This window comes from Bubalus kerabau, chromosome 13, assembly GCF_029407905.1.
Source record: "Bubalus kerabau isolate K-KA32 ecotype Philippines breed swamp buffalo chromosome 13, PCC_UOA_SB_1v2, whole genome shotgun sequence".
In the NCBI taxonomy this organism is placed as follows: Eukaryota; Metazoa; Chordata; class Mammalia; order Artiodactyla; family Bovidae; genus Bubalus; species Bubalus kerabau.
This window is the reverse complement of record NC_073636.1, coordinates 17,625,893-17,647,048: the sequence shown is the minus strand read 5'-3', so window position 1 is coordinate 17,647,048 and position 21,156 is coordinate 17,625,893. Positions and strand designations below refer to the sequence as shown.

At 43.7% G+C, this 21,156-nt stretch overlaps 1 protein-coding gene across 31 annotated transcripts in view; it reads right to left on the bottom strand.

Annotated features, from left to right (window-relative positions):
- The window catches only part of LOC129625372 (uncharacterized), a 92,441-nt gene that overhangs the window by 69,049 nt on the left and 2,236 nt on the right, over positions 1-21,156 (bottom strand). For 22 of the 31 annotated variants that reach the window (XR_008701393.1, XR_008701392.1, XR_008701395.1 and 19 more), the window contains exons 2-3: positions 12,930-12,971; positions 12,712-12,822 (exon numbers count right to left, since the gene is read on the bottom strand). The gene's annotated coding sequence lies outside the window, so the exon portion shown is untranslated. The other 9 variants (XR_008701383.1, XR_008701387.1, XR_008701385.1 and 6 more) reach the window with 7 other exon arrangements.

The window sequence follows — 21,156 nt, the reverse complement described above, 5'->3', positions numbered from 1 at the left end:
ACAAATTCATCAAAAGAACATTTAAACACTGAGTAAAATTCCACAAAACAACTTCTGAATGCTGGCAGAGGACATCAGGCACCCAGAAAAGCAGCCCATTGTCTTTGAAAGGAGGTAGGAAAAACTATTGGAGAAGGAAATGGCAACCCACTCCAGTGTTCTTGCCTGGAGAATCCCAGGGATGGGGGAGCCTGTTGGGCTGTCGTCTCTGGGGTCGCACAGAGTCAGACACGACTGAAGCGACTTAGCAGCAGCAGCAGGAAAAAATATAAAAGACCAAAAAAAGAGACAAAAGAGGTAGGGACGGAGCTCTGTCCTGGGAAGGGAGTCTTAAAAAGAGAGAAGTTTCCAAACACCAGGAAACATGCTCACTGCCGAGTCTGTGCCGAGCCTTGGAAGCACAGAGAGCAACGTAACAGGGAGGAAAGATAAATAAATAATTAAAACCCACAGATTACGAGCCCAACGGTAACTCCCCCAGTGGAGAAGCAGCACAGATGCCTGCACCTGCCACTAGCAAGAGGGGCTGGGCAGGGGGGCGCGGGCTGCATTACTTAGAGTAAGGATCAGGCCTGAATGCCCCAAGGGCAATCTGAGCGAACTAACTTGGGCTAGCAAACCAGACTGTGGGATAGCTACCACGCGAAAAACCCTAACCTAAGACATCGCCAGGACCGAGCACAGAACAAAGGACTGAACAGAACTAGCGGGCTGCAGACTATCCCTGTCCTGTGACAGGCAGCCAGAGCCAGAAGGGAGCAATCGCAGCCCCAGAGAGACATTATCTACCAAACTGCAAGCAGGCTTCTTTGCTAACTAAGACTTCTTGGGGTTCTGGACAGTCAACATCTGCCTGAGAAGGTGCGCCAGTTGTACACCCAGAAAACCAAGCGGCAGGTATGGGAGAGGCAATAAGTCGCAGTGACCGTGCTTGCCAAACACCTCATCACCTGAGCTGCTCGGACCTGGGAAGGGCACAAAACGCAGGCCCAACTGAGTCTACGCCTCTGAGGACTACCTGAGTGCCTGAACCTGAGAGGCTTAGACCTGGGAGGTACATGCAGCCCAGGGCTGGCCTCGGACGGTTCCTGGCAGAGCAACCTAGAGCCTGAGCAGTGTGGGCAGGGAGGGCAGACGCGCCGTGAGCAGGGGCAGGCCCAGTGTGGCTGCGACACTGCGAGCACATGCCAGTGTTATTTGTTTGCCACGCCCCTCCCTCCCCACAGCGCGACTGAACAAGTGAGCCTAAAAAAGTGTCCACCACCGCCCTCCTTGTGTCAGGGCAGAAATCAGACACTGAAGAGACCAGCAAACAGAAGAAGCTAAAACAGAGGGAACTGCCTTGGCAGTAACAGGTGCAATAGATTAAAACCCTGTAGTTAGTATGGACTACATAGGAAGGGGCCTATAGATCTTGAGAAATGTAAGCCAGACTAAGGAACTATCTGAAAATGAACTGACCCCACACTGCCCACAACAACACCAGAGAAAGTCCTAGATATATTTTTACTATTTTTATGATCATTCTTTTTTCTTTTTTCTTTAACTTTTTAAAATCTTTAAGTCCTCTATTACTCCTTTAATTTTCATTTTTATAACCTGCTATTACTTTTTGAAAAAAAAAAAAAAAGACCCTATTTTTTAAAGCAAACTTCATATATATATATATATTTAATAATTTCTGTGACTTTTTTTTTCTTTTTAACATTGTATTTTTGAAAATCCAACCCCTACTCTAGATTTTTAATCTTTGCTTTTTGGTATTTGTTATCAATTTTGTACCTTTAAGAACCCAATCTTCAGTACCTATTTTTACTTGGGAGCGAGATTTCTGGCTTGACTGCTCTCTCCCTCTTTGGACTCTCCTTTTTCTCCACCAGGTCACCTCTGTCTCCTCCCTTCCCATTCTCTTCTCTACCCAACTCTGTGAATCTCTGTGTGTTCCAGATGGTGAAGAACACTTAGGGAACTGATTACTGGCTGGATCTGTCTCTCTCTTTTTCATTCCCCCCTTTTATCCTCCTGGCCGCCTCTGTCTCCTTCCTCCCTCTTCTCTTCTCTGTATAACTCCGTGAATATCTCTGAGCAGTCCAGACTGTGGAGCACAAATAAGGAAGTGATCACTGGCTAGCTTGCTATCTCCTCTTTTGATTCCACCTCATCTAATTCGGGTCACCTCTAACTCCCTCCTCCCTCTTCTCTTCTCCATGTAACTCTGTGAACCTCTCTGGGTGTCCCTCACTGTGGAGAAACTTTTCATCTTTAACCTAGATGTTTTATCAATGGTGCTGTATAGAAGGAGAAGTCTTGAGACTACTGTAAAAATAAGACTGAAAACCAGAAGCAGGAGGCTTAAGTCCAAATCCTGAGAACACCAGAAAACTCCTGACTCCAGGGAACATTAATGGATAGGAGCTCATCAAACGCCTCCATAACTGCACTGAAACCAAGCACCACCCAAGGGCAAACAAGTTCCAGAGCAAGACAAGCCACACAAATTCTCTAGCAACACAGGAACACAGCCCTGAGCTTCAATATACAGGCTGCCCAGTCACTCTAAACCCACTGACATCTCATAACTCATTACTGGCCACCTCATTGCACTCCAGAGAGAAGAAATTCAGCTCCACTCACCAGAACACCGACACAAGCTTCCCTAGACAAGAAACCTTGATAAGCCACCTGTACAACCCCATCCACAGCGAGGAAACTCCATAATCAAGAGAACTCCACAAACTGCCAGAATACAGAAAGGACACCCCAAACTCAGCAATATAAACAAGATGAAGAGACAGAGGAATACCCAGCAGGTAAAGGAACAGGATAAATGCCCACCAAACCAAACAAAAGAGGAAGAGATAGGGAATCTACCTGATAAAGAATTCTGAATAACGATAGTGAAAATGATCCAAAACCTTGAAATCAAAATGGAATCACAGATAAATAGCCTGGAGACAAGGATTGAAAGATGCAAGAAAGTTTTAACAAGGACCTAGAAGAAATAAAAAAGAGTCAATATATAATGAATAATGCAATAAGTGAAATTAAAAACACTCTGGAGGCAACAAATAGTAGAATAATGGAGGCAGAAGATAGGATTAGTGAAGTAGAAGACAGAATGGTAGAAATTAATGAATCAGAGAGGAAAAAAGAAAAACGAATTAAAAGAAATGAGGACAACCTCAGAGACCTCCAGGACAATATTAAAAGCTCCAACATTCGAATCATAAGAGTCCCAGAAGAAGAAGACAAAAAGAAAGACCATGAGAAAATACTTGAGGAGATAATAGTTGAAAACTTCCCTAAAATGGGGAAGGAAATAATCACCCAAGTCCAAGAAACCCAGAGAGTCCCAAACAGGATAAACCCAAGGCGAAACACCCCAAGACACATATTAATCAAATTAACAAAGATCAAACACAAAGAACAAATATTAAAAGCAGCAAGGGAAAAACAACAAATAACATACAAGGGGATTCCCATAAGGATAACAGCTGATCTTTCAACAGAAACTCTTCAGGCCAGGAGGGAATGGCAAGACATACTTAAAGTGATGAAAGAAAATAACCTACAGCCCAGATTACTGTACCCAGCAAGGATCTCATTCAAGTATGAAAGAGAAATCAAAAGCTTTACAGACAAGCAAAAACTGAGTGAATTCAGCACCATCAAACCAGCTCTCCAACAAATGCTAAAGGACATTCTCTAGAAACACAAAAAGGGTGTATAAACTTGAACCCAAAACAATAAAGTAAATGGCAACGGGATCATACTTATCAATAATTACCTTAAATGTAAATGGGTTGAATGCCCCAACCAAAAGACAAAGACTGGCTGAATGGATACAAAAACAAGACCCCTACATATGCTGTCTACAAGAGACCCACCTCAAAACAGGGGACACATACAGACTGAAAATGAAGGGCTGGAAAAAGATATTCTATGCAAATAGAGACCAAAAGAAAGCAGGAGTAGCAATACTCATATCAGATAAAATAGACTTTAAAACAAAGGCTGTGAAAAGAGACAAAGAAGGACACTAAGTAATGATCAAAGGATCAATCCAAGAAGAAGAGATAACAATTATAAATATATATGCACCCAACATAGGTGCACCACAATATGTAAGACAGATGCTAACAAGTATGAAAGGGGAAATTAACAATAACACAATAATAGTGGGAGACTTTAATACCCCACTCACACCTATGGCTAGATCAACTAAACAGAATATTAACAAAGAAACACAAACTTTAAATGATACAATAGACCAGTTAGACCTAATTGATATCTATAGGTTATTTCACCCCAAAACAATGAATTTCACCTTTTTCTCAAGCACACACAGAACCTTCTCCAGGATAGATCACATCCTGGGCCATAAATCTAGCCTTGGTAAATTCAAAAAATTGAACTCATTCCAAGCATCTTTTCTGACCACAATGCAGTAAGATTAGATCTCAATTACAGGAGAAAAACTATTAAAAATGCCAACATATGGAGGCTGAATAACACGCTGCTGAATAACCAACAAATCACAGAAGAAATCAAAAAAGAAATCAAAATATGCATAGAAACGAATGAAAATGAAAACACAACAACCCAAAACCTGTGGGACACTGTAAAAGCAGTCCTAAGGGGAAGGTTCATAGCAATACAGGCATATCTCAAGAAACAAGAAAAAAGTCAAATAAATAACCTAACTCTACACCTAAAGCAACTAGAAAAGGAAGAAATGAAGAATCCCAAGGTTAGTAGAAGGAAAGAAATCTTAAAAATTAGGGCAGAAATAAATGCAAAAGAAACAAAAGAGACCATAGCAAAAATCAACAAAGCCAAAAGCTGGTTCTTTGAAAGGATAAATAAAATTGACAAACCATTAGCCAGACTCATCAAGAAACAAAGGGAGAAAAATCAAATCAATAAAATTAGAAATGAAAATGGAGAGATCACAACAGACAACACAGAAATACAAAGGATCATAAGAGACTACTATCAGCAACTATATGCCAATAAAATAGACAACGTGGAAGAAATGGACAAATTCTTAGAAATACAACTTTCCAAAACTGAACCAGGAAGAAATAGAAAATCTTAACAGACCCATCACAAACATGGAAATTGAAACTGTAATCAGAAATCTTCCAGCAAACAAAAGCCCAGGTCCAGACGGCTTCACAGATGAATTCTACCAAAAATCTAGAGAAGAGCTAACACCTATCCTACTGAAACTCTTCCAGAAAATTGCAGAGGAAGGTCAACTTCCAAACTCATTCTATGAGGCCACCACCACCCTGATACCAAAACCTGACAAAGATGCCACAAAAAAAGAAAACTACAGGCCAATATCACTGATGAACATAGATGCAAAAATCCTTAACAAAATTCTAGCAATCAGAATCCAACAGCACATTAATAAGATCATACACCATGACCAAGTGGGCTTTATCCCAGGGATGCAAGGATTCTTCAATATCCGCAAATCAGTCAATGTAATACACCACATTAACAAATTGAAAAATAAAAGCCATATGATTATCTCAATAGATGCAGAGAAAGCCTTTGACAAAATTCAACATCCATTTATGAGAAAAACTCTCCAGAAAGCAGGAATAGAAGGAACATCAGTTCAGTTGCTCAGTCGTGTCCGACTCTTTGCGACCCCATGAATCGCAGCACGCCAGGCCTCCCTGTCCATCACCAACTCCCGGAGTTCACTCAGGCTCACGTCCATCGAGTCGGTGATGCCATCCAGCCATCTCGTCCTCTGTCGTCCTCTTCTCCTCCTGCCCCCAATCCCTCCCAGCATCAGAGTCTTTTCCAATGAGTCAACTCTTCGCATGAGGTGGCTAAAGTACTGGAGTTTCAGCTTCAGCATCATTCCTTCCAAAGAAATCCCAGGGCTGATCTCCTTCAGAATGGACTGGTTGGATCTCCCTGCAGTCCAAGGGACTCTCAAGAGTCTTCTCTAGCACCACAGTTCAAAAGCATCAATTCTTCAGCCCTCAGCCTTCTTCACAGTCCAACTCTCACAAACCCACAGAAAACATTATCCTCAATGGTGAAAAATTGAAAGCATTTCCCCTAAAGTCAGGAACAAGACAAGGGTGCTGGATGGCATCACTGACTCGATGGACGTGAGTTTGAGTAAACTCTGGGAGTTGGTGATGGAGAGGGAGGCCTGGAGTGCTGCAATTCATGGGGTCGCAAAAAGTCACACGTGACTGAGTGACTGAACTGAACAGAAATACTCCCATCCTGGCCGATTTTAGGCTCCCAACATGGTATTAACCAGCCTGCAAAATTCCTGAACATTCAACAGTCAGCTCTCTGAGCCTGTACAAGCCAGTTCCAACACATGATTAACCAACATTCATACCCTGGAACCCTAGACAGCAGTAAAAATGAATGAACTCCAGCTCCATGCCTCAACATGGATGAATCTCACAAATCTCAAAAGAATGCACAGACTATGATTTCATTTACATACAGTTCAAAATAGGCCAAATTAAATCAGAATGTTTAGGGATGTATACTTAGGTGGCCAAAGTATAAAGAATAGTATGGGAGAGACCACCATAAAAGTGAGGATATGGTTAACTCTCATGGGGAAGAGGAGATTATAAATGGGAAAGGGCATGTGGTGGATGCATGGGGCACTGGCAGTGTTCTGTTTCCTGACCTTGGTGGATTATATGGGTATTCTCTCTAAAAGAATTGGTTAAATTATACACACAGGTTATGTGCATCTTTATGTGTATAGGTTAACATCACTACTGTGCTCCAGTCTGCTGATCCTGCCTCCTCATACCAAATTGTGCTATTGCTTCCCAACTTCACATTCAGTGAGACATGCTGGTAGCTAGAAATAAGCCATTTCTGATTTCTGGGACTATTTATACCACTACAATGGGCAAACAACAAGTCAGTGCTTTTCTTTCTTCTTCTTTTTTAGAACTGTCTTAATAGTACAATATTATATTTAACTGACTTAACAGCTAAATCGGAGAAGGCGATGGCACCCCATTCTGGTACTCTTGCCTGGAAAATCCCATGGACGGAGGAGCCTGGTAGGCTGCAGTCCATGGGGTCGCTAAGAGTCGGACACGACTGAGCAACTTCACTTTCACTTTTCACTTTCATGCATTGGAGAAGGAAATGGCAACCCACTCCAGTATTCTTGCCTGGAGAATCCCAGGGATGGGGGAGCCTGGTGGGCTGCCGTCTATGGGGTCACACAGAGTCCGACACAACTGAAGTGACTTAGCAGCAGCAGCAACAGCTAAATATAATAAAGTTAAAAATGATCTCAAAACTGATTTATTTAGGCATTTATTTTCCCAAGACTATATACCCTCAATAATCTCAAGGCAAAATGGCATTAAAAAAAATAAAAACTAAATATGACAATATCTCTGCAATGAAAAAAGGCTTGAGAGTTAAAGAGAATGAACTGAGAGAACTATAAATTGATCGGGACTCCTAATTATTTTGTGTGTAATAAAAGCCATCACACTGATGGTAAAATGAAGGACCTAAGGACCTGCCATCTTTCCTTAAAAAAAATGTTCTTGACAAACACTTAGCAAGATGGTGAAAGATACAGTGGATCAGGAACTTTTTTCCTCTACCATTCAACCTCACTGTCTCGGTAAGTTTATACTAAAAGAGGCAACAAATGTTAAACTATTTAAATTCTTTGACACCTATTTTGGGCAGCTCTCCTTAGTAACTACAGTCATAACTTATATAACAGTGAGAAAACATTGTTATTTTCTACATACTTATGTGAGTCTATGTTCTTAAAAGTTTTTAACCCTTGTAAAGAGTTATATTGGAGAAGGAAACAGCAACCCACTCCAGTGTTCTTGCCTGGAGAATCCCAGGGACGGGAAGCCTGGTAGGCTGCCGTCTATGGGGTCGCACAGAATCAGACATGACTAAAGCGATGTAGCAAAGAGTTAGTTATATGCAATGCCAAAGAATGCTCAAACTACTGCACAATTGCACCCATCTCACATGCTAGTAAAGTAATGCTCAAATTCTCCAAGCCAGGCTTCAGCAATATGTGAACCGTGAACTTCCTGATGTTCAAGCTGGTTTTAGAAAAGGCAGAGGAACCAGAGATCAAATTGCCAACATCCGCTGAATCATCAAAAAAGCAAGAGAGTTCCAGAAAAACATCTATTTCTGGTTTATTGACTATGCCAAAGCCTTTGACTGATGGATCACAGTAAACCGTGGAAAATTCTGAAAGAGATGGGAATACCAGACCACCCAACCTGCCTCTTGAGAAATCTGTATGCAGGTCAGGAAGCAACTGTTAGAACTGGACATGGAACAACAGACTGGTTTCAAATAGGAAAAGGAGTACGTCAAAGGCTGTATACTGTCACCCTGCTTATTTAACTTATATGCAGAGTACACCATGAGAAATGCTGGGCTGAAAGAAGCACAAGCTGGAATCAAGATTGCCAGGAGAAATATTAATAACCTCAGATATGCAGATGACACCACTTATGGCAGAAAGTGAAGAGGAACTAAAAAGCCACTTGATGAAAGTGAAAGTGCAAAGTGAAAAAGTTGGCTTAAAGTTCAACATTCAGAAAACTAAGATCATGGCATCTGGTCCCATCACTTCATGGCAAATAGATGGGAAAACAGTGGAAACAGTGGCTGACTTTATTTTTTGGGGCTCCAAAATCACTGCAGATGGTGACTGCAGCCATGAAATTAAAAGATGCTTACTCCTTGGAAGGAAAGTTATGACCAACCTAGACAGCATATTCAAAAGCAGAGACATTACTTTGCCAACAAAGGTCCATCTAGTCAAGGCTATGGTTTTTCCAGTGGTCATGTATGGATGTGAGAGTTGGACTGTGAAGAAAGCTGAGCACCAAAGAATTGATGCTTTTGAACTGTGGTGTTGGAGAAGACTCTTGAGAGTCCCTTGGACTGCAAGGAGGTCCAACCAGTCCATTCTGAAGGAGATCAGTCCTGGATGTTCATTGGAAGGACTGATGCTAAAGCTGAAACTCCAATACTTTGGCTACCTCATGCGAAGAGTTGACTCATTGGAAAAGATCCTGATGCTGGGAGGGATTGGGGGGAGGAGGAGAAGGGGACGACAGAGGACAAGATGGCTGGATGGCATCACTGACTCGATGGACATGAGTTTGAGTGAACTCCGGGAGTTGGTAATGGACAGGGAGGCCTGGTGTGCTGCGATTCATGGGGTCGCAAAGAGTCGGACACGACTGAGCGACTGAACTGAACAAGTTATATGATACCATTTATTGTTTATTTTGGCTTTCCTGATGGTTTATGATTTAAAATCTTATTTTACATTAAAATAAGCCCAGATCTATTACGCTGCAGAATAAGAAAAGTTTCAGTGGTTATCAAGGTAAATCTTAAATCTGCAGAGCATATGGGGCTTGTGCGTGGCTTCTTTAGACAGTAACTTCAAATCCCTTGGGAGGGTGGGGCACAGAAGCTCTGTAGCTGTATTTCAGTGGAAAGGTTTCCACTGTTAGGGAAGGAATTCAATGAGGAAAGATTTTTTTTTTTAATTATAAAATATGACCATTTTAGTTCAAGTATGAATCTGATAATAATGGATTTGGTTAGATGTTAATTTTAATTTAATGATCTAAATCTAATCTAAAATGAATTTGGTTAGATGTTGATTGATTAAATGTTAGATGTTTTTTCCAGTAGTCACATATGGAAATGAGAGTTGGACCAGAAAGAAGGCTGAGTGCTGAAGAATTGATGTTTTCGAACTGTGGTGCTGGAGAAGACTCTTGAGAGTCCCTTGGACAGCAAGGAGATCCAACCAGTCAGTCCTAAAGGAAATCAACACTGAATACCATTGGAAGGACTGATGCCAAAGTTCCAGTATTGTCACCACCTGAGCGACTGATCTGATCTGATCTGATGTAAGGAGCTGACTTTAGGAAAAGACCCTGATGCTGGGAAAGATTGAAGGCAGGAGGAAAAGGGGACGACGGAGAATGAGATGATTGGATGGCATCATCGACTCAATGGACATGAGTTTGAGCAAACTCTGGGAGATAGTGAAGGACAGGTAAGCCTGTCATGCTACAGTCCATGGGGTCACAAAGAGTCAGACATGACTTATCAATGGAACAACAAAGATGCTAATATCCGCATGTATAAACATGCAATGTCGAAAATAGCTTGACTGGAAAATACTGCTTTTATTTGTAGGGGGCGGGGTGCTGCTGTGAAGAGCAGGGGTGGGAGAGGTCCCTGACTTCTTGAATGATTCTTATTCATTTGTTGTCATTGAAGCCCTAAGTATTGAGACCAGATAACCATAGAGTTTAGTTATGCTCCCACTGGTTCTTGAGAGGAGTGGTCTACCTTGAGTGGAGTGGGATGGGGGTGGAGGAGACTTGACTGTGGGAAAGTGCCTTCCTCAAGCTCTGTCGGAACTAAAGCTAAGTCATCGTAAGAAGGGGAACCACCTCCCTCAGTTAAGGAATCTCTTTTTCTAGAGATCTCTTTGTGCTTGTATGTAAGTATTTCTACATATAAGACTAAAATAGGTTAGTGACATGCAACTCTGCTCGGCTGACCTTTCTACACAGTGATTCCCACCACAATCATGCTGTACCACAGTGTGAAGATGTACTGAAATCCAACCACAGGCACTGTTGATCCAGGCTTGGTTTTTGTATTCTAAGCCATAAAAGAGAATTATTTCACAATTATTTGCAGTTGAAGGTGATTTGTGGGAAGGAGAGAGTGGTATATCAGAATTATTGGTGGAGCTCTTCAAAAACCAAAATGTACATTCCAATGCAACCTAATATTCCTACCTTCTCAATTAGAATTTCCTAAAGGATGAGACAGGCAATTTTGCTTGAAAATGTTGATTCTGATACACACTTCCTGGTGGAGAAGTATGTGAAATGGGAAGGTTGGCTTATGAGAACTGGGGACAGGAGGGTAAGGGAGCCTTCTTCCCCATTTTTCCAGAAACTTAATACATTCAACAAAGCCCCATTCAACAAAGGAAAGGCAAGAAAGAATCCCTGACTTTAAGAAGCTTGTGTTCTACAGGACAGTTGAGAATTCAAATGTGAGTCCCATGAACAAAAAGGCCGCAACACAAAGCGGACGTGGGCAACTCCTAGAGCTTGCCTGCTTCTTCTAGTGTAATTAACTAGCCAGCACCCACAGGGTCAGAGAATTTTGGGGTGTCACCCTGGTGATGTTACCAAGGCACAGTGCAAGTCAGAATGTTAAGGATGAGCCACTCAGACATCAGAAAAGAGGGTCTTCAACCACAGCAGACTGAGGGGTTTCCAACTTTCACAGCCATAGTGGGGTACAGAGCTGGAAGAAGGATGCCCCTTGTAAGGGCAGCACTGATCCTCTAGCCCCCACCACAAATAAAGACCTTGCTACCATATGATCCAGCAACTGCACTCCTGGGCAAATATCCCGAGAAAACCATATGTCAAAAAGATATATGCACCCAATGTTTATTGCAGCAGTGCTCACAAGAGCCAAGACAGGGAAGCCATCTTAATATCCATCAACAGATGAATGGATCAAGAAGTGGTACATAGATGGACCCAGAGATGATCATACTAAATGAAGTAAATCAGACCAAGAAAGACAAATATCACCATATCACTTTCATGTGGAATCTAAAAAATGATACAAATGAATTTACCTACAAAGCAGAAAGAGACTAACAGACTTAAAAAAACAAAACTTTTGGTTACCAAAAGGGAAAGGTGGGGGGAAGAATAAATTAGGAAATTGGGATTAACAATACACACTACTATATATAAAGTAGATAATCCACAAGGACTTACTGTAGAGCACTGGGAACTCGACTCAAAACTCTGTAATAACTGATATGGGAAAGGAATTTGAGAGATACATACATATGCATAAGTGAATCACTTTGCTATAATAACTAAATGGAATCATTTTGCTATACCTGAAACTAACACAAGACTGGAAATCAACTATACTCCAAAATAAAATAAAAATTTAAATAAAAAAGACCTTGGTCTCTTCTCCATACAGAAGGCCCTGCTGGATGGCAGAGAGCTAGTGAGGTGTGCGTGCTCTTCTGCTAGAACAACTGAATAACTGGGAAGTTCATTTAGAGACCCTTGGGGAATTGCCCACTCTTTCTCACCCCACAGCCATCCCAACTAATTCAGGTCTTCCCTTCCTTAGACAAGAGATGTTCACATTTGGGATGAGCAAGAGGTGCATTTTCTCTTTGCATGGAATAGATGGAAACCTGCTCAAAATCCTTTCCCTTGGAAAACCACCCATATTGTGTGGGTGTAATATTGTCTCTTGTAATGCTGGTCAGTCCTATGATTTGGGGTGAGAATAACCACCCCTCTGGCCCCAGGGGTGGCCACGGGAAAAACCTAAGAGCAAATTAACCATTCAACTTCGTTGGCCACAGTCATTCAGGGGTAGATGTGTGGCTCAAGCCAGAAAAACCAGCCTTGAGCCTTCCCTGGCAGTCCAGGAGCTAAGTCACCGAGTTCCCAATGCAGGGGGCCCAGGTTGAATCCCTGGTCACAGAACTAGACTCCCATGCTGCAACTAGAGACCCCGCAGGCCGAAATGAAGATTGAACACCCCACATGCTGCAATCAAAGATCCAGCACAGCCAAATAAATATTTTTAAAAAATCAGCCTTACCTGTTTCTGCAATGCTCAGAAGAGATGATTTCTTCCACTGGGATCACAAGCTGTTAGGATTCTGTGAGGCCACAGCCCCCAAGGGCCTTCTTTCCCTCTATATAGAAAGACCTGTATGGAGAAAAAAAGAGCTAAGAAATATGGAGAGAGTTCCCTGGATACATCTAAATACAGCCCCAATGCATGGACTTGTCAGTTATATAAACCCGTTGATTTACCTTTTTGTTTTGCTTCAGTTGTTTGAGTTGGGTTTTTGTCATCTGTAAGAAAAAAAAATCCATTTATCTATTATGTCTCCCAGTTTATAAAATAAAAATACAGGATGCCCAGTTGAATCTGAATAATTTCTTAGTATAAGTATACCCACAATATTTCATAGGACATACTTACACTTTTAAAAAATTCACTGTTTCTGAAATTCAAAATTTCACTGGGCATTCCTTATCATATTGGATGCATAATGTATGTCAAAAGCCTTTTTAAGTCCTACTCTGAGAGGTATAGCATATTTTCTGCCATATCAGTAAACAAGGATGTCAGAGTCATCAGCGGCTCCAGCCCTCCAAATGTGAATTCCTGAGCCCTAGGGACACTCGAGAAAGAGAAAAATACCTCTACAATCTGGCAGCCATTAGGCTGTAGCCACTCCCTACAGTGAGCTCTGAGGAACTCAGGATGTGAAAAAAACAGGACACTGGCCCCAGAAAGCTGAGATGCATATACACAAAGAATGATTTCAGTGAGCCCAGATTCCTGCATCTTCCCATACAAAGGAAAGCGCTAAATTCCTTGAGACATCTGATTTTAATTCATGAAAATACTTTTGATGTTCAAACTACCTGCCCTGTGTTGCAAACTTCTATATAACCTGACCCCTCCTCGGAAAGTTCTCTCAGGGTTATGTTAGATGTTGTTTCCTGCAGGCTTGAAGTCCTAAAAATTCCCACCAAATAAAATATAATTCTCAACTTTTAGGTTGTGATTATTTTTTAAGCCAACAACTCAAAAGGGAAGAGACTGTTCACCTGGTGGATTTATCCTTAAAGAACACAGAGAGAAGACTGGGAACCACAGCAGCATCAGAATTCAATCTTTCTTTTCCACATCACCCCTGCTTTGTGTAAACCAAATCATCAGATCTAGAAATGCTTCAGCTGGGCCAGTGAGGCCCCCATTATGCCCAGTACTCAAATCATATGTGCATGCATGCTCATTCATGTCCGACTCTTTGCGACCCAGTGGACTGTAGCCCGCCAGGACCCATGACATGGGATTTCCCAGGCAAGACTATTGGAGTGGCTTGCCATCCCTCCTCCAGAGGATCTTCCTGACCCAGGATTCAAACCTGTATCTCCTTTGTCTCCTGAACTGGCAGGAGGATTCTCTACCACTGAGACACCTGGGAAGTCCCTCAAATCATCTGAGGGAGCTTTAAACATTCCCACTGCAGAGGTCACCGCTAGACCAATTCCATTAGAACCAGCAAAACACAGATGAGTGATTTCCATGATCATCCACATCCAAGAACCACTGAACTAATTCTTAAAAAAGTCACAAATTGTAGGAGTTCAAACCAAAGATGAGAAAGGTCATCCTGACATGCCCCCCTTCTCCCAGCCCCCAGCAACCAGGAGTGAGCAAAATACCCCAGGTGGGAATTAGCCAACAGGGCAGCCTGCAGGCTTGGATGCCATGGGCAGGGCCTTCCACAGGGCCTTCATCCCAGGCTTGCCCAGGCCTGGCCACATGGTCAGCAGGTGTTCAGGCCACAGAGAAGCAGACAGGGAGGCCCAGCCATGCTCACAATCTGCTCCAGAATAAACAAAGCATGTGACATCGTTTCCTGCCTGCACTCAGCTCAGGGCCTGCTCCCCGAGGGTGAAGGAGGGGACAGGCAAGTGTGGTGGGGCAGGTTCCTAGATGAGCTCCTGTGATAACCAACTGCAGCCTGTCCTTCAGGCTCTTGCATGTGCAGGCAGCCCCTCACGTCAGGATCTGCCACTTTGCATACCCGTGGGCTCCATGTCCTAATCCATGACTTTCTATTCTTGTACTTTACTTTCAGAGGAGCGAGTCTATTTCAGAGCCTCAAAATCACCAACAAGGCACCCGGGGATGGGACTCCTCACCCACCCCCGAGTCTGCACAGCATTCTTCAGCTGCCAACACAATCTCTGCCCATCACATCCCTCCACTTTTGAGGGAGGAAACCGTGTCTATTCCTTTTCAGACTATTTTTAGAGCCGTTTTAGGTTCAAAGCAAAAATGAGGGGGATGTGAAGAGATTTCGCATCTACTTCCTGCCCCCAGACATGGGTGGGCTCCCCCATCAACATCCCCCACCAGAGTGGGGCATTTGTTGTAACTGATGGATCTACACAGATGCCTCAAAGTGGTGTTACCCCTTGGATCACTGCCCAAAGTCCATAGTTTACACTAGGGTTCACTCTTGGTGGTGTATGTTCTGTGGGTTCGGACAAGTACATGACGACTTGTATGCATCACCACAGTATCATACAGAGTGTTTTCACTGCCCCCAAATCCTCTGTGCTCCACCCGTTCATCCTTCTCTCTCAGCTCACCCCTGGCAACCATGTCTATTGTCAATTAGGTCCTTAAAGCTCCTGGCGTTTTCCTAGGCACGCTGAATGCAACAGATACAAACAATCGACCAACTGAAAAGAAATATCTGGAATTGCCCAATTCCATCGACTTGGAACACTGCCCTTTCCAGCTGTTACGCTAGAGGGCCAGGCTTGGGGAAAACTGAATCCTGGGTGAGCATCCATCCCAGTGGTAGGACGACCCTGAGATGACACAGAGATGACCCCAGGCGAGGTCCAGGGCAGGCTGGTGACTGGTTTCCGCAGTGGTTGCTGGTAGGTTTGGGTCACTTCCCAGAAGCCACTGCTACCCTTTTGCGCTTGGCTGGGATGCTCAGTTCTGAACCAATAGTACTCTTTCAAATTTAAAAATCCCTCTGCCTGGACAAAGAGGGAAGACAAAGGGCATAGGGCAAAACAGGAGCATTCTGAACCCTATTGCAGTTAGACTTCAAGGTAAATAAGTCCTACCTTATGCTAACCCTGCCTCCGATGGGCCCCACCAGCAAGCTGATGGAGTCATAGTGGGGCTGGTGGGGGCGCTAAGCCAAGGTTCCTGCTGCCCACCCTAAGCAGGGCAGCAGAGCTAGCGTACTGGCCGTTTCTAAAAGGGCCCTGAACCTACCAGGCTAATGACCGGCCAGAGGGAAAGTGAACCAGCGCAGCTGAGGCAGTCAGCACCCAAACGCGCTGGCTCCAGGTGGAAGGATGCAAGGTGAGTGGCCTGGCGGGACCACGTGTATCCACCCAGGACCTGTAACCGCCGGAGCGGCTGGCCTGCCAGTTCCATTTACTAAACCAGTAACTTGGCGATTCATGAACTTGGCCAACAAATAGTTATTCTGAGTGCTGACTTGTGTCCTAAGGATGAAAAAAACGAGCAAAACAGTCCTGGCCTTTGCCCTCATTCAGGCCCACCCTCCAGTATCACCACCTGTAACAAAATAGCCAGGGGTTCATATGAAGAAGCCAGGCATGGGAAAATCAGCCTTCTAAACTGATTCGCTAGCAAGTTGGCTCCAAGTGTGAATCTGTGGACAGATGTCTTTAAAAGCATCACAAGCTAATTCACAGTCACTTTAGGAAACTTCAGAAAACCGATTCACTTTCTCTAGGAAAAACATAACTGCACACACATACCAGGGGGTGGGTTGGGGCACCTTGCTTTGCTTCAGCCAAGTCTAACAGCTTTTCTCCCTGCTGAGGAGGGGAGACCCAACCTGAGAGTGGATGATTTTTTTTTTTTTTAAACCACCGTGGGGCATGCAGGATTGTAACCTCCAGACCAGGGACTGAACCCATGCGCCACCCCTGTGTTCCCCACTCCCTCCCCCGCCCTTGTGGCAACACCGAGTCTTTACTCAACCACCAGGGAAGCCCCAGAGAGCAGATGAATCATTCCTCTCTTTTTAGAGACGGTAGCAGTTTCCAGCCGCTCACAGTAGTGTGGGGACCTGGAAATCACAGAGGGTAGCTTCCTTCAGAAAAATCCAGAGCGCAAGAAGAGCCTCAGTGGTCCCAAGAAAGAAATGGCTGCCCCTGGGGCTCCTAGTCTTACCTTGGCCAGTGGGTGCTGGAACCAGTCCTGCCCGGCAAGTCATAAGAGCCAGCTTATTCCCACTGGATCTGTCACACTGGTGGATCAGTCACAGGGGACCTTTCTACCAAGAGCTACCCTGCAAGGGTTACTATGCTAGCAGCCTGAGCAGAGATGCAGCCCCACTTAATCCGCCTTCAGGGCCATCTTTCGCTGCTCAGCTGCGGCCAGGCCGCCTAAAGAGCATCTCGTCTCTGCCTGGAGTGTCCTCCTGCCAACAGGGGTGCTGGGGTGCCCACCTGCTTGGCTCTTGATGGCTACATCCACTCCTTGGAGTGGGTGGGGATGGAGCAGGCCACCTCCCTTAGTTACTACCTGTAGCTTCTGTGCTACGTGTATAGCTCACCAATGTCGGCCTCTGTTGGATTCCACCCCGGTTGGCTAATGCCAGCTGAAAAAGGCTCAGAAAAGACTGACTCCCCTGCTGAAGACGCATAGATGGTATCGTCTCATTGCTTAGGGTTGAGGACTTGTACCAGCCACACCTGCCTCTCTTGTGAATGTGTTAGAAATTTAGAATCTCGATCCCCATCCCAGGCCTATTGAATGGTAATCTGCAGGTTAAGGAGATGCCCAGGTGTTTTCGTATGTCCGGTTAATTTTGAGAACCATCGTGCAAGGGGACGCACTCCCATTGCAGATGGTTCTGTCAGCAGAAGCATTTTACCTGTATCCCTTGCCCCTTTCTCTCTTCACTGCACTTCTCTGCTCCACGAGGTCACAAGTGCCACTCAGCACACTGACTGGAACTTATTGTTTCACAACACCTGCTTTACAAGATTTGTCATGACGTAATAGGATGATTTTTAAGACAAGTCACTAAGAGGTCTGGATATTTATTCCCAAGTACTTTCCCTCCCTTTAGGGAAGTGTTTTCATGGCAGCCTGGCTGGGATTGAGGACTGCTGAACTGTGGCAAGGTTGCCTAAGTCCTTGCCTGTCAACTGATGAAATATGTCTCCAACATGTATTGACTATTGCTCAATGGAGGTAGAAGCCCTTGGAGTAATAAAATACAAATCCAGCTTTTACTTTACTGAGGTATAACTGGCCCACAAAGAACTGCACATGTTTAGTGGGTACAATTTTATGAGTTTGGATGTAGGCAAACACCTGTGATGCCATCTCCACAAGGCAACGGAGAGATCCAATGCCTCCCCGAGTTTCCTCCTGTCCTTTGGGTTTTGTTCGTTTTGGTTTGGGTTTGATAAGAACACCTAACTGTGACGTTCACAAGATTGCATTGTTAGCTATAGGCATGGTGTGTATGGCAGATCTCTAGAATATATTCATCTAGCTTAACTGAAACTTTATACCCACTGAATAACAACTCTCCATTTCCCTGATGTCTAAGCCCCTGGAAACCATTGGTACATTCATTCTCTGCTTCCATGAGTTTGACTGTTTTAGATAACCTCATATAAATAGAATCATACAGTATTCTTTCTCCTGACATTGGCTCATTTCACTTAATATCCTTCTGGTTCATCCATGTTGTCACAAATGGCAGGATTTCCCTCTGTTCTAAGGCTGAATAATATTCCACTGAATGTAAGTACCATATTTTCTTTTCAAATTCGTTTTTAAAAGCCATTTGCCCTGTCTTAGTCAGGCGTACTTGCTGGTGTGCTGAGCTCATTAAAAAAGGGCCACATTATTTAAGAATTTGGGGACACTGCTCTAGTGGTCTGAAGTCCCAAGGTCTCTGGAGTGTCTCAATCAAAAGAAAGACATTAGTATCTATTTTCACTCAGCTGTGAGTTTTCAAAAAATTTAAGTGTTTAAGAGTTAAATATAAATACCGACCTATTGTTTTTTTAAAAAATAGGATCGTTGTGGGGGACTGTTTGTACCTGGATTATAATTATATATTTGTGTAACATGAGTTACCGCTGGGGGCTTCTCTGATAGCTCTGTTGGTAAAGAATCTGCCTGCAATGTAGGAGACCCTGGTTCAATTCCTGGGTTAGGAGGATCCGATGGAGACGGAATAGGCTACCCACTCCAGTCTTCTTGGGCTTCCCTTGTGGCTCAGCTGGTAAAGAATCCGCCTGCAATGAGGGAGACCTGGGTTCTATCCCTGGGTTGGGAAGATCCCGTGGAGAAGGAAAAGGTTACCCACTCCAGTATTCTGGCCTAGAGAATTCCATGGACTGAATAGTCCACGGGGTCACAAACAGTTGGACACAACTGAGTGACTTTCACTCACAGGGTCTTTGGCAGAAAGGGTAGAAGAAGCATATTGGAAAGAAGGGACATTCTATTAACAAAGAAACTAATCTGACTCCATATTGGGTCTGTTTCTTTTACTTTAACCTTTGTATTCTATTGCTTTTGCTCAAGGGGGGCTTCCCAGGTGGCTCAGTGGTAAAGAATCCACCTGCCAATGCAGGAGGCATGGGTTTGATCCCAGGGTTGGGAAGATCCCCTGAAGAAGGAAATGGCAACTGACTCCAGTATTCTTGCTTGAGAAATCCCATGGACAAAGGAGCCTGGTGGGCTACAGTCTATGGGGTTGCAAAAGAGTTGGACACGCTTAGTGGCTAAACAACAACAAATCACTAAAGGGGATGTTGCCTTTAGCTTAAAGTATACATAATGGCCCATCTCTTGGAACTCTGCCTCCTATGTCTGAGCTTAAACTAAATAGCTTTTTTTAGCTCACAGGAAATATCCTGACCCGGCCCACCTGTGAGTGGCTACAGGAAAGAAGAAATTAACACATCTCCTGAGTATGGTTGGAACCGGGAAATATTTGCAACAATTTACAGGCTTTTTTACTTTACCTCTCCACTTCTTTCTATAAAAGCAACTAAGCATCAAACCAGGCAAGAGGGTTCTTTGACACTAGTTCACCATCTTCTCAGTCTGCTGGCTTTCCAAATAAAGTTGCTATTCCTTGCACTAACAAACTCATCTCTCAATTTATTGGCCTGTTGTGCAGGGAGCAATACAAACTTGGACTCAACAAGAACATCATGACACCACTTCTGGTCCTGTAAATTTCCAATCTGGATTTGGTCAGTTATAAACCCTCAAGTCAGTTTCCTCTGTTATAAGCCCTCCATCAATAGATGTCTGCATTTTATAGCTACATATTTTTGCATTGCAACTTTTCAGTTACAACAGTGCTTAGAGACCAAGAATGTAGACAAACTAGACTTGAAATCAGACTCCCAAATTTCTGTATTATGTAAAAAATAAACAAGATACTAAATCACATTGATGGGACAAAGATAAATACTTTGTTTTATTGACAAGTTAGTTTTGATCCTGTCCTTTTAATTTTCTTTGTGTATGCTTTACATGTTCATCTGTAAGTATAACACTGCTGCTGCTGCTGCTAAGTCGCTTCAGTCGTGTCTGACTCTGTGCGACCCCATAGATGGCAGCCCACCAGGCTCCCCCATCCCTGGGATCCTCCAGGCAAGAACACTGGAGTGGGTTGCCATTTCCTTCTCCAATGCATGAAAGTGAAAAGTGAAAGTGAAGTCGCTCAGCGTGTCCGACTCTTAGCGACCCCATGGACTGCAGCCCACCAGGCTCCTCCGTCTATGGGATTTTCCAGGCATGAGTACTGGAGTGGGGTGCCATAGATGCCTATAATTTCCAAATATATAAATATTCATACGTTAGGGATGCTTGCATGCTCAAGGACTTTATCAAAAGAGTACACAATCAAAACTGTTTGGAGACCAGTAACTAGATGAATGATCTCTTGCCGTTTTTTGTCAACAAATGGATCAGAAAAGTCCTTTTATTGCCATTCTTTAAAGCCGTCGTCATGCTATCACATTTTCTAGGCCTGAGTCATCCTTGTTAACATTCCTATTTCAATTTGCTCATTTAACACCAAACTTGGAAAGAAATGACAGGAAATGCAGATTTCATAACTACTGTAACAAGTCTAGTTCACGCTCTTCCTTACCTCTGGAAAAGCCTGAAATTCAGAGGTTCAACTGAGACTCTTCCCCAAGTTTCTCAGGAAGCAAGCAGGGTACACTAGACATGGCAACACCCTCTTCCAGACAAAGAGCAAAACCCCAAGAGAGACACTGGCACGTGGCAGAACTGTAACATGGGGATTCGGTGATGTCTGGGTGTCACAGGGTTCGAGGGCTAGAGGCTACCTTGGGGACCCATCGTGGCATAAATGAAGACAGGAGGCAGAGATCGGAATGACTCACTCAAGATTACACAGCTCGACAGGGGTGCACCCAAGACCATGTCTTTGGATTCCATTTG